At 39.7% G+C, this 14,998-nt stretch overlaps 1 protein-coding gene across 10 annotated transcripts in view; it reads left to right on the top strand.

Moving 5' to 3' along the window:
• LOC119661721 (serine-rich adhesin for platelets) overlaps positions 1-14,998 on the top strand; it is a 375,597-nt gene that overhangs the window by 325,597 nt on the left and 35,002 nt on the right. The gene's annotated exons all lie outside the window — the stretch shown is intronic.

Genomic DNA, 14,998 nt, shown 5'->3' with positions numbered 1-14,998 from the left:
CAAATTGGGTTCTGACCAGTTAGTCCGAGTTGTCATCAAGTGAACACTAACTCAAGACTACCTCAATTCCCAAAAAAAAAAATTTACCCCATCCAAGCCTGTAATATTAAGCCAACTCCTGTCAAATTTATGGACAAAATTTGTATATGTATGCAGTGCAGCAAGACTAACTAGTGCTCGTGCAATGACCCTAAGTTGTAACTGAGGTGGAAAACAGGCCACGAGAACAGGATTTGAGCTGTGTTCGACGGCCGAGTGTTGTGGAAGCTGTCCTTGAACGCATTCGTCGTAATCCTTTACGTCACCAGAAGCGACTAGAAGATAAAATGGGCGTATCTACGCGCAGTATCAGTTGCTCGCGGAGATCTTCAGCTTGTCGCGTATAGACGATGTTTTAGCCGGTGTGCATTTCACAAACGTTTTTGTGGAAAAAATACATCGCGATATTCCCTTTACCGACAAGAAAATCTTCATAATCGAGGAAAAGGTTAATAGGCAAAACGATAGGATATGATAGGAGGTTCGAAGTTGTTACGAAGCGTCTAGCAAGTTAACTATATATCAAATAAAATTGAAAATTTTCAAAACCGAAGGCTTTTCACAAAAAAATTTCTTTCCGAATAAAATTCACGGTTTTCTAAATGAAGTTAGAATTTTTCAAAATAAAATCCACAACTTTTCCAATAATGCTAACATTATTCCAATTCAAATTCGCAGGATCAAATTATCACGTAATCTAAAAAAACTATGAAAGGTGATTACATTCCCATTCCCATATATAGTTTTTCTTTTAGATCACCTAATAATTTGATTCTGTAAATTCGATTTGCATAAATATTAATTTTATTTGAAAAGTAGTTAATTTAATTTGGAAGAAAGTTAACCTGATTTGAAAAATAGTGAATTTGATTTGTAAAGGCGTAAATTTGGATTGGGAAGTCTTTACTTTGATTTAGAAAATTGTTAATTTCATCTGGAATGTCATTAATTTAGGGTAGACATGGAGCCTTCAGAAAAGGTCATTTCATTGATGGATTTTATCATTGAGGAACAACTACATTGCTTCAGATGCTGTGGTTTGTTCCGAGTTTGAGCTAGTATAAATATTTCCATTGTACAGCCATAACAAACTCATTTCAAACACAGCCATCACATTTTGAGAGAGAGGGAAGGGGATGCTTACTTAAACCTAACTTTGAAGAATACAGAAATTTAATCGATCAACCTCGTTTTGTCAGACGGTTTTTGACACAGTTATCACCATCGTTTAATTATTATTGGTTAGTTTGATCCATCTGTTCAATGGCTCATGGACGCTGCGTTCTAATGGTTGAAGATTTGAAGGCAGTGATTTGGGAATTCCACTCAGTCTGCAGTAAGCTGAAGATCAAAATCAAAAGTGTCAAACTATGATGTTGACTGTCATTTCGAGTTGCACTAACTGTGCGGAATAAGTTTTTGAATTAAAGTGGAAAGGGTTCATTGCTAAAGATGTGGTGCTAGCTATTGTCTAGTGGAAAAAAAAGAATGGAGAGATACTATTTTCTGTAGCTGGTGCTACAGTGGCTACCATAATGTTGCCTGGAGAAGTCAGAGGAACAGTCTACTTCGTTGTTCTCGGAAGCTTCTAAACAATGACAATACGAATCTCATTTCATATGTTTTATTTTTCAAAGTGAAGTTATCTGCTTCTGTCTTCCGAATGCTTGGATTCTGATATTGCTGGGTAAAAACCTTCAAACCTTATTATGTACCCATATTTCAGGGAATTAACGATCTGAAATTACAGCATATAAGTATTTGCAAATTAACGTACTACGGCAGTAATCGGTCCCAAATGTATACAGATACCAGTGTGCACTTTTTGTAAATATAAAACTTTGAAAACTTTTCTTCGCCTTTGAAAATATATATTGATTTTACGTATCCAAGAGATAACGACGCATTCTCATTTTCTTTATATTTTTAAGATTTTGTGTAAAACAAAAACCTTATTAAAATCGATTCACTGTATATTTGTCTGTCTGTCTGGCACACGCGCTTTTCTCCAAAACGGCTAAACCGATTCAAATGAAATTTGTTGGACAGATGGGAACTATGAAATCCCCCGCATACAGCGAGTGATATAAATTTAGGTGGAGCTTAAAGAAGGGATCCCCATACATGCAAAGGGAGGTTTAGCATTTTTTTTCACTGGATATAGTCGTGAATCGAATGAAAGATCGCGCTTGGTACTTTCCGAAACTGGTATTAGCTTTGACGTGAATTGTAAAGTGCGCGAGTAAGAAGTCAAAATGTACACATTTAAAGTGAGACAGGACTCATTTTCGGAAACTACCGAACCAAAAAGTCCGAAAAGAAATCAGGATGGTGCGCTTAGATGAAATCTAGGCGTCAGATCCACCTCAAATTCACCCTAGGAATACCAAATTTTGTAGCAGCAGAGGACAATATCTTGCATACGTCTGTCAAATTTCAAACTTAGCAATTTGACGCGAATTTACTGCTTCTTGAGCCATGCAAATAAGATGCTGACGTCATAATTAATGAGAATGATTGACACTCCAGTGAAATATTAAAATTCCATTCATGATGTAACTACTTCTCACCGGCCCTTTTTAAGGTTTTGTGTGAAACAAAACCTTATTAGAATCGAGACGGTGTCCATCTGTCTGTCTGTCTGCCACACCCGATTTATTCGGAAACGGCTCGACCGATTGTCACGAAAATTGGTGAGAGTATATAATCTAGTGTTCCCTTTATATGCAGTAAGTGGTGCCATCTTGTGTGAAGTTTACATATGAATGGAGAGTGCAAATTTTTTTTTCACTACACCATATGGGGTATCAAATGAAAGGTATTAATTAGTACTTTTCGAAACTGGTTCAATATTTGATATTGGGTGAAACATAGGGGAGTGAGGGCTCAAAATATGACCCCCAAAAGTGTAACAGGTCTCGTTCTCAGAACCTATCCAACCGAAAAATCTGCAAAAAATCTAGACCTCAAAATATATCCGGCTCCGATATCTGCACAAATAAAGTTAATAATAGTATATTTCCACATTTTAGAAATTTAGCCGATGATGGGGGACACTTAAACATATCTTGTGTTGTACTTATCGCATCGGGTCATACTATACGGCGATTTGAAGACGACAATCTGTGCTACAAGTGTATCTTTGACAGTGTTGTGATCGTACGTTTCAGTCTCAAGTTATGGCGCCTCAAAGATGGAGTCCACCAAGCAAGAAATTCGTCATATTTTACGTTTTTACTACCTGAGAGATAAAAATGCAACGAAGGCGGCCGGAAAAAATTGTAAAGTTTATGGGTCCGATACTGTAACGATTTGCACAGTTTGGTTCGATCGGTTTCGTTCTGGTGTAGTGAATGTCGAAGATACACCCCGTACTGGTAGGCCAATCGTCGTAGAAACCGATAAAATCGTCGAAATCATCCAAGTAGACCGGCATGTGAGCATTCGCTCGATTGACCAGGAACTGAGTATAGACCATAAAACTGTTTGGAACCATTTGCAGAAGATTGGATTCTAAAAAAGCTGGATGTTTGGGTGCCACACGAGTTGGGACAAAAACATTTTTTACACCGAATCAACACCTGCGATTCACTGCTGAAATGGAACGAATTGGACCCATTTTTGAAGCCTATTGATGAAAAATGGATCACGTACGACAACCTCAACCGAAAAAGATTGTGGTCGAAGGGCGTCGAGCCGGCCCAAACCATCGCCAAACTCGGATTGACGGCCAAGAAGATTTTGCTGTGTGTTTGGTGGGATTGGAAGGGAATCATCCACTATGAGCTGCTCAACTATGGCCAGACCCTCAATTTGGTCCTCTACTGTGAGCAACTTGATCGTTTGAAACAGTCGATTGACCAGAACTGATCAATAGGAATGGTGTTGTGTCCCACCAGGACAACGCTCGGCTACGGGAGCGCGGATGGGATGTCCTATCGCACCCACCGAATAGTCCTGGCACCAAGTCATTACCATCTTTTCCTAAGATGGCTTTTCCTAAGTTGGCCTCAAAAGAGGCTTCCGAAAACTGGCTGTCTGAGTTTTTTACAAATAAGGAGAGGAGGCTTTTTAAAGGGGGGGTGGGGGGGGGAGGTGGATAATGAAGTTGCCATTTAGAAGGCAACAAGTTTGCGAACAAAACGACGTATATTTGACTTAAATCGGATAATTCTAAGTATGTTTAATAAAGCGTCAAATTTCGATCACAAATGTGACATTTCTTTTTTCCCAACCCAATATATTCCTACACACCGTTCCGAGGTTTCAATCAACGGTCAACACAACCACCCCATCTGCATACGTTTGACCTTATATTGACAGTTTTTGTAAATCAATAAGTCGATCAACGTTCTCCACAGAAGTGATGATAGTACATCTACTTTTGTTGCCTTCTATCGTCAGGCAGCGATCCACACCTGCTGCAGCGCACAGTAATCTCTACGTTAGCATAGCAAAGATCCACTTACCTAACACTATGTCTTCTGGTGCAATTTAAAATTTCTTGGAAGGGCCCGCATTTCCGCCATTGAGTATAGCATCTTTTTTCTTGGAAATCGAGGCATGAAAAGTAAATTCACAGGACTTTTCAGACTGGTTAGCTTTTTCGCTTTCATTTAATGGGCTCAACCTTAGCAACTTCTAGCAAATGTGATGCTTGACCAGTCTCTGCAGACATTGTAGCGATACACCAGAAAAATATTTCTTAGAAATGATTCTAGATTCTCTAAGGATAGTATAGTAGCTCCTCCTGGTTGTTCACTGGTAACGCTTTCGCAACTTTCAAGTTTCCCCTCTTGAAGGGTTATTAGAATCGCCAATTCTTTGATTCAAGTATCTGCTTGCCCGGATTGTTTCAACATACCACCTTTGACGGCTTCTACTTTTACCAATGCAGGGAAATAAACATTGGCTTTATATTATATTTTATTATCAAGAAATGAAAAATTATCTCTCAAATTATGTAAATAATTTATGAAGAAAAAATTAATAGCTAGTAAAATGTTCCCCCTGCTTTAGAAATTTAATATTTTAGATTGGATCTATCTTCATATGCAGAGAATGTCTTTCCAGAGCTCTTAAATTGTATGTTTACCTCGTTGACAAAGCAACAATTTCGTGATAGTCTTTGTCTGGCCTACAATATGGAAATATTATATTAAACTGATTTGTGGGTCGAATATGGTCTCATTTATCTACTTTATGGTCGTATCTATGCTTCCAGTAAAATGATTCATCGGGGAGCCTAACATCTAAACTTCGAGATAAAACTATGTTCATCAGTCACACAATAACAAACATTACCATGGCTCATAAATGTTGAATTACTGCACTTGTCTCCGCAATTTATTCTAAACTACGTGCTATTCCCATAACAATACCAAACCCTAAATTCCGTGCCTAATTACTCAATTATCCCCCTAGTTCCAGTGCAAACATTAGCTAATTTAACTAATTCAAATGACTCGTCCTGAAGTCTGTCTGGATAATGACAAAATTTATAAATGTTGCCAGTCACACCAGAATTGAGTCCATTCATTTGCTACATAGCATTAACTTCAATTACTATCGAAAATTTAATTAAATTTACTATCATTCTACATTCGTTCTTTGGTTAAATACTTTGCTCTACATACGAGTAGATGAGTGGATATGTAGATACCATTTGAGTTGAAATCATGCATGAAAGCACTTTGGCAATGTTGACCGTATTCATTTCACTTGAATGTGTAGAATAATGTCAAATTAGCGGAATTGTCAGTGACTATTGATAAGTAAATAATGCGATAAATTGATTTGCATCTCAATAGTGATTAATTCACGGATTTCCAGTAACTGGTTGAATTCACAGTTCAAAGCACGCTATCAAATTGAAGTTGAATAAACAACTCAAACGTATTAAATGGTTGTTGCTCTTTGTGTGCAGAAGATACAGTTGAATTTGAGATTATTTGCGAGGTTTTGATTTCAATTAATTGTTACCAAAACAATTAAAATTGGACAACATTCAAGATATTTTTAGATTCATTGGTCATATTGCCAAACATTTCTGAATCATTCCGAAAAAAATACTTTTTCCAAATTATTCTCTCATCGAATTTCAACGATTCCATCCATGCATTTTACAAATAAACATGCGAGTTCATTAGAGGTATTCACATGTTCAGTGGATGTACCTGCACAGTACGTACTAGCCTGCTTTCGTATGATGTGCGAATTACATGCATGGAATATTCTTCATTTTTAGTACGCTAACTCTTGATCTGTTGCATTAAATGCATTCCATTAATTCACCATAGATCCCGAGTTGCTTACGTGAAGCTCGTTAGAACAGTTGGAATAGTAACCGTTAAGACGATTATAACGAACTTTGCATGCATTATTGTGCAAATATACCCCGTTCGGATTGCATATGAAATGCTTTTAGATACAGATGGCTGGAGTGTTACCGATTGTGGCTTTATTTGTTACGTGAAAGATGTTAGAATTTTATTGGAATATATCCTAAGGGAGATGTGCTCATTACTGCTTTTACATGAAAAATGTTATGAAACGAGTCGTTTTCTAAAAATTACGTTTAAACGGTTAACGCAACTAAATGAAAATCCATTTAAATGTACGAAACTAACTACGACTTACTATTGTTTGAGGTTGAAACATATACATACCATATATGCAGATAGAATATTCTTGAATCCAATTGGATTTTTTCTGTAGAATATTGAAATCATTTTGTTGGTTTGCCTAATTCCCAGGCTCAAAGATTGTTTCTAAAACAAGGACATTCAAATAGCACACTCGCCAACGTTTTCTTTCCTGAAATATAATTTGCAAGCTGGGCAAGTTGTCGAAGTTTTTGCTTCAACGAATCCTTCTCCGAAAAGTCGACCTCGAAGAACTTGAAGGCATTTCCGTGTCGTCCCATTTCCAGTCGTTTGGTGTTATACTTAATTTTTCCTTCTCGCTTCTGATCAAGAGCACATATTGGTGGTATCAAGTTAATCCGACTTAGTCAGTTATTTTTTTTCTCAATGCGAGTTCTTTTGGAGAGGGCGAGGGTAGTGGTTGCCGAGAAAAAAAGGAATTTGCACTACGAGACCAAGAAACTGACTCCCGAAATACGCTTCAGACGAACATAAAAAAAATCTTAATCGAAGCAGGATATTTTCTGTATTTTAATACTCAAACCAAGACTACTATCTAGAAAAATATATTCCATATGTCATTTAGAATATAATGTCATTAAAAAGTTACTCTTCTTTCTTTGGAGCACGCAAGCAGAACCCTCGGCTTCTCTGCTGTTTTTCCTGTCCATCTCCCCCTTTTTGCCTTAAGAATGCCTTTAGTGCAATTTCTTCTTCTTTTCCACGTGTTCGATCAAACGTACGACGACAAGTGACACAATCACATCTGTCTATCCAGTCAGGCGCGATTTGTCAGACGTTTCGAGTCACAGTGGACCATTATTTGATGTCCCAAAGATCTAGGCCAAAAATAAATAAGTTGAGAAAAGAACTAGGTGTTTTTCCTTATCCTGTAAATATTTTTATTTTTTCTCACGCATACAATTATTTCGGAGAACATGTGCCTCCTTCCTCAGTGCTAGTACCTAATTAGGTACAAGAACAACACCTAATTTTTTCTCAACTTATCTACCAACTGTAAAAAAAACATGGACATTAATTTCAAAAATAGATGCCTGAGTCGCGAATTCATTCATTTGTTGTTTTCTGCTTCGTTATCCCCTTAATATCTGCAAAAAGTACTCTGGAAAAGCAGAAACCAGCATCCCGAATATGTCGGCTCACTTTTTATTACTTTTTCAATAGCATCAACTGTGGAGCGGAGAAGTGACTTCACAGACGGAAAAAGGCAGCCTGGAAGAACCAACAGGTCTGTGAACTGGAAAAGTACAGGGAGCAACCGCACCAGGCGCGGAAGTTTTACCAACAAATCAGCAGGATGACTTCGATGTTCATCCTGCCGGGATAAAGAGGAAAATCTGATTTCCGACAGAATGGGCATATTAGAGCTATGGGTTGAGTACTTTGATGAACTACTGAACAACCAGAGCATCGGCGAGTTGGAGGCCCTTAAACTGAAAATGATGGACAAATACTGCCACTGAATTACAGCCGAATTTACCAAGTGGTTCATGGACTGGCAACGAAGCATTATCTGTCCCATACATGAAAAGGGGGATATCATGCAGTGTAGCAATTATAGAAGTATCACGTTGCTGAGTACCATCTAGGTACATGTTAGGCCGGATAGCCCCATACGCTCAGAACATCAAGAGGCTTCACTCCAGGTAAATCAGCAACAGATCAGATTTTCTCTATGCGGCAAGCGATGGAAAAACTGTTGGAATATGGACATCAGTTATAACATCTTTTTATCAACTTTAAAGCCGCCTATAGCATAACCAGCGTAAAACTCTACACGGCCATGAGAAACTTCGGTATCCCGAAGAAATTGATAAGACTGACTAGACTGACCCTGACCAATGTGCGAGGCCAAATAAAAGCAGCAGGATCACTCTCAAGACCATTCGACATCAACAACGGTCTACGACAAGACCTATCATGCGTCACCTTTAACCTGGCCCTGGAAAAAGTGATCCGTGATGCTGAGGTAAATGCGAGGGGTACGATCGTCTTTAAGTCCATCCAACTACTCGCCTATGCTGACGATATCGATATAATGGGAAGAAGGACCCGAGACGTACAAACCGCCTTCATCTAGATCGAGCAAGCGACGCGAGATTTTGGGGTGCAAATCAATGAAGGCACGACAAAGTATATGGTGGCAACATCAGCACCAAATACCAACCACCCAACAACATCAACCGCACTAGTCACTGGTCTCCTATTTAGGGTTGACAATCACAACCGATAACAGCTACGGCGATGAAATTCGCGCACGATTGTTGGCAACAAACAGAACCTATTTCAGCTTACAAAAACTGTTCCGCTCGAAACGTCTCACCATAGGGTCAAAGCTCTTACTGTACAAGACAATGATCTTGCCAGTCCTCATGTATTCCTCGGAGACTTGGGTTCTTAGCAGGAAGAATTGCAAATTCTTGGCCGTGTTCGAGAGAAAAATCCTCCGAAGAATTTTCGGCCCCCTACATGAGTCTACATAACGACGAACGAAGATTATCCAGCCCGGAAAGTATATAAGGGCAATATCTATGGCAGAAATAGAAGACGAGGCAGACCCTGCCTGAGATGGAGCGATGGCGTAGGTCAGGACGCCAGACAGCTTTTAGGGATATCTATAAACGATGTCATGACCGTCAGGTTGTGGATGGAATCCGGATCAATAGGTTGCGGTGGGCGGGTCATTTATCCGTATCGATGGGGATGATCCAGCCCGAAAAGGTTATAAGGGCAATATCTATAGTAGAAGAAGAAGACGAGGTAGACCCTGCCTAAGATGAAGAGATGGCGTAGGCCAGGATGCGAGACAGCTTTTAGAGATATCGAATTAGTGGACCTCGGCCAAAAACCAGGATGTCTGGAGTTCCGTATAAGGGCAGGTCTAGACCGGATACCGGTTATTGCGCGGTTGATGATGATGATCTACCCAACTAAAAAATCTGACACCTGTATCCAGGCCTCAAAATACTCTCCACATCGACATCTACTCAAATTAAGTTAATAATATTATATTACTATGCTTTTGGGAAATTAACTAGAAGCACCCTTAAAGCTTATCGTAGAGTTACCTAGCAGTATAGACTATATTATGAAGCATGATATCTCCAAGTTTGATCAAAATCGTATTATTACTGATAAAATTACAGTAGCTCAAAGTTGTCTCTTCGGGTAAATTTACTGCAACCCAGAGTACTAAATATCAAGATGACACCAAAATGAGCAGTCTGACATTCTAAATACACATATACTTTACGGGCTTCGTACAGATTTCATTTTGGGTACATCTTGGGGGGATATCTTGTTCCATTGCTTCCTTTCTTCTGAAGATAGTCCAAGTTTTCTTTTTCGAAAATGCAAATAGAGACTTAACGGGTAGTTGGCTTATGCAGCTAAAAAGTAGACTTATTTTTGAGAATTTATTACAAGACCCACGAAGTAGATATACACACCCCAAGTCCAAGTCCCAAGTCCCTGAATTCTATACTAGGGCAAATATAGGGCATATTTCATTGTACACGTTAGTTGAAGCCCAAAGAAGGGTGGTTTAATCATGGGCGATTAGGCATTTATCTTCCGTATCGAATCCCTGAAGCAACGGCATTTTTTGGAGAGCCCTTTTAATGCTGTTTGCTTGTTCTAAGGATCTCTATCGTTAGTTCGTTAAAATTCAACTACTGCAGTTAGTCTCGCGCTCACGCTTATTATAGAGGCTAGAGTGAAGCACCTACTGCATCCCTGACAAACGATGCCTTAAGATTGAAGGAAAAAAATAAGTCCACCCAGTAAATTTCCAAAATATAGCAAAATACTTGGGACTTGTTAGCACTGATGAAGGGGACAAGTGGTTCCCGAAATATCGGTTTTTACAAAATATAAATCAACACTAACGAATAGGAAAAACAAATTTTTACTATTTAAAATAATTAATCGCTAGAAATACCGCGTAATTACACTCAGAGCAAAATACTATTATTAGCTCGATTTGACCAAACATCGATACAGAGGGTATTGATGGCCTAGATGATGATTTTTTCAGATTTTTCGGTTCCATCCATTACAACTGATGTGAAAACTAAGATCTCATTCAAAAGTACTAATCAAGATTTTTCATTTGATACTCTACATGGTCAAGTTCGGCGAACAAAAATTAAGTCTCTCACCCCCGCCCCCTCCCTCCCTATTAACTCAACCTTGGACGATGTGATTCACTGTATTCATGTGTGGGCTTTTCACTAAATTTGGCGTTAAAAGAAATAACCGTTTTTGAAAAATGTGCGTGTGAGGGACAGACAGTGAACAAACTTTAATCGGGTGGCGCAATAATAGTCGGTCTTCATAATTTTCACCCCGATCCCAGATTTCCTCTCTACAGTCCAATTCATTGCGTACAAAACATAGCTAATTTCGGAAACCCCAAAAGAATGAATAGAGAATTTCAACCACACAAATAGTGATTGGTTCGAACTTTAGCTCAAGAAAGAAATTTGGTCATCATATTAGTCATATTTCGAAAAACTTTTGACGGTCGTAACTAGAGTCTTCCAATTGCGGGACGTGTAATGATTCCAACTTGCATCTGAAACCAAAAAGATTTCAATTTTATATTACTAACTTATCTTCTAAGAATATGAACCTTAATGCAGATGTAAATAGTCAAAGATAAAAATTTTGCAGAAAAGATATTTCATATTTCGTCGTTTTTTTCACTATCTACACCAAAAAAGCACCTTTAAAGATATGATATCCTAAATGATTGGGTTGGCTAATATTCTTCATAATTTTTTGAGGTCGTACCCCCAAATTCGGTTCATTACTTTTTGAGTTAGAATTCCCGCAAATATGAAAAAAATCATTTTGGGAAAAACGCGTTTGAAAAAAAAGTTTTTTGAAAAGTCCCCTTTCGGATTTGAAGACGTTTCTCAGTCTAAATTACAAAAAAAATACAGTTACAACAAACGCAAATGCAGTCGTACAAGGGGCTGACTCCAGGTGTTTATAGATCAATACTATTTACATAGCGCTATAAAATTACGTAAGGACATAAATCGACTACCTCCTGGGCGTTCGAGAATGAAGCTGTACCGAATAATCACTTGGTTCTACGTTCATAAAAACTAAAGGAACATGAAATCCGCTTTAGCATTTTAACGATCTATGCAAAAAAATCGAATCTGGAAACTTCCTAATTTGGTTTCCCCCTTAAACGGAATCGGTATTAATTTCCGCATCAAAATATGACTATTGGCGAAACCCGAATCCGCATGTTACTATTCGTCACCTTCAAGGAAGCAGTGACATCAGGAACGAACTGGAACTGGAAACAGTGGTGGAAAACATCAACACAGTCGTCATTGCCGCTTATGAGGTCAGCTGTCCGGCTAAGACAGTTAAGTCATGAAGGGATGTGCCATGGTGGAATAGGAACCTGGCCAGAATGAGAACAGAGGTGCGAACCGGGCAAAACAAACCGAGGACTGGTAGAGGTACAAAAATGTGCTGACTGCGTATAGCAACGCGATCAGGGAAGCAAAACGGATCAGTTTCAGGGAATTCTGTGTAGGGATCGAACAGGTCATAGAAGCAACCAGGCTTTACAAGGCTGTAGCCAAAGATGGGCAAATGTCCTCCATCTGTTTGAAGTAGGAAGATGGGACATTTACCGAGAATGAGGAGGACAGGGTACACCTGCTTTTCAGAACTCATTTCCCGGGGTCCTATCCCACGGTGGCAGGCGACAAAATCCCACCTGACACCCCAACAACGAATAAAAGGAGAAGAAAGGAGAACAGGAAACTAGCAAAAGAGGTATGTTCGGAAGCTAGGCTAAGATGGGCAGTGGAAACTTTTAAACCACTGAAATCACCTGGAGTAGATGACATTTTCCCAGCACTAATCCAGAGAGGCCTAGTAATCATCTCTCTCTCTTGAGGGTGGTAAGGGCGAGTATAGCACTGGAATACATACCATGGGCGAAATAAATTCCGAATGTTGTTAATCCCGCTGCGCCACATGGAGACGGGCGAAAGTGGTCTTTATTTTGAAAGCGGGTAAAAAGGATCTTTTTCACTCCAAATCCTTCAAACCAATTTGCTTAACATCGTTCGTACTCAAAACGGTGGAGAAGGTCATAGACAACTATATTATAACTAATGTTCTAAAACATAATCCCCTACATCACTATCAACACGCTTACCGGGCAGGACGGTCAACTGAAATTGCTCTTTATCAGCTGACAGATGTATTACGGGATGCCATAGAAACAAAAGAAATAGCACTGTGCGCGTTTTTGGATATCGAAGGAGCATTCGACAACACATCGCACACAGAGATACAAAATACCCTGAGCCGCAAGGATGTGGGTAACACCCTGACTCTCTGGATGGCCAAATTCCAGGAGGCAAACAAATAGAAGTACCGACAGGTACAAATTCTATTATCATGAACACTACTCAAGGTTATCCACAGGGCGGGGTACTAGTGCCGCTTATGTGAACTATGGTAGTGGACGAACTCCTGGACATGCTAATAAATACTGGAATCCAAGTTCAGGGTTACGCGGACGACATTGTTTTAATCTGTAGGGGGAAATATGAAGATACCCTATGTGATAGAATCCAAACAGGACTAAGGGTTGCTAGTGCCTGGTGCAGGAAGATGGGATTGCGGATTAATCCAGCCAAAACCACCATAGTACCATTCACTATGAGACGTAAGCTTGATCATCTGAGAGCCATAATATTACATGATATGGAGGTGAAACGAGAAACAGAGGTCAAATATTTGGGAATTACGTTAGATCAAAAATTACCCTGGAAGACACATGTCGGAAACACTTGTCGGAAAGCCACGAGGGCTCTGATGACTTGCAGGCCCATAGCAGGAAAAAAATGGGGTTGCACCCCGAAGATACTACTTTGGATATATACTGCAATAGTAAGGCCAATGATTACCTATGAAGCGGCAATCTGGGCAGAAAGAACCGAACTCAGCACACAAGCCAGGGAATTACATAAGCTCCCAAGGCTGGCTTGCGTGCGTATCAGTGGAGCAATGAAGACATGCCCAACGGTATCCCTGAAGGTCCTTCTGAGATTAACCGCTCTCCATCTGCACATACAGATGCAGGCAAGTAGGGCAATATTCAGGATGGCCGGGAGTATCAATGAGGCGGGGAGCTGCCTCAACCGAAGCAAGATTGATATTCTAGGCGGTACTCCGAATTACTGATACCAAGGGATAACATGACAACGAGGTTTCACTTCGATAGGAAGTTTGAAACACGTTGGAGTAACAAGGCAAACTAGGAGAGCGTGGCTGCGTCATACGGCTTAAACCAGTAATTGATTACTTGATACACTGAGGATTCCTCACAGCAGAGGGAGCGGTTGCCGGTCTTATTAGTCCAAGGAAAATGTACTTCGAGCCAACGGGCAGGTACAGTGGCATATTTCAGACGTAAATATACGCCATAGACAGATGTGCCTCCTTTAATCTCCAAAGGAACTACAGGGGGCAGAACATTGTTATTCGCACCGATAGCCAAGGAGCGATCAAGGCACTTAGGTCCAACCAGGTGAATTTTAAACTGGTATGGCAAAGCCTTGAGAGACTGAATACACTCGGCTCGTCCAACAGGGTCTGGATACTCTGGGTTCCAGGCCATGCTGGGATGGGAGGCAACGAGGCAGCGGACGAACTAGCCAAGAAGGGAGTAGGGACGCCTTTACACGGGCCAGAACCCTTCTGTGGAATCGGAAACCAGATGCAAAGTTGAAAGATCTGGAAGTAGGGACTATACTGAAGTTCCTGACGATTATAGGTTTGCTTGAGATACTATGATTAATAGGTATAATATAACCAGTAAGAGGGGCAAAATAGTTTTCTAAGGACGCGGTGCCGCTTTCCCTAACCAGAATAATAATAATTCGTTGGAATCCAAATTCTAATTAAAACATCTAGGGGTTTCTTCAAATCCTTTTTCAACGTTCAACGGCCCCCAAATTATTTTAACCGAAAACATCACTAGCAAATAATTTCTAATAATTTAGCTAGTGTTTTTCTAGCTCGCGCCATGTTTTCTTTTCGAACTCTACCCTTTTTTCTTTATGGACACGTTTCAGAAGTGGTGCCGGCCTCAATTCTGCAGAGCAGAATTTATGCTTGAGAATTATAATTTGTCGAATACGAGCTGAAGAAATTCTAACTCTTTCACGGAGAAACCGCTTGAACTGGTTGAGTTTGGGTTCACAAATCGTCTTTTGTAGAGGGTTTGAAGAAAAGGCAGTAAAGTTTTA

Source organism: Hermetia illucens, chromosome 1, assembly GCF_905115235.1.
Source record: "Hermetia illucens chromosome 1, iHerIll2.2.curated.20191125, whole genome shotgun sequence".
Lineage (NCBI taxonomy): Eukaryota > Metazoa > Arthropoda > Insecta > Diptera > Stratiomyidae > Hermetia > Hermetia illucens.
Note: the sequence above shows the minus strand (reverse complement) of the source record. Positions and strands in the feature narration are given on the sequence as shown.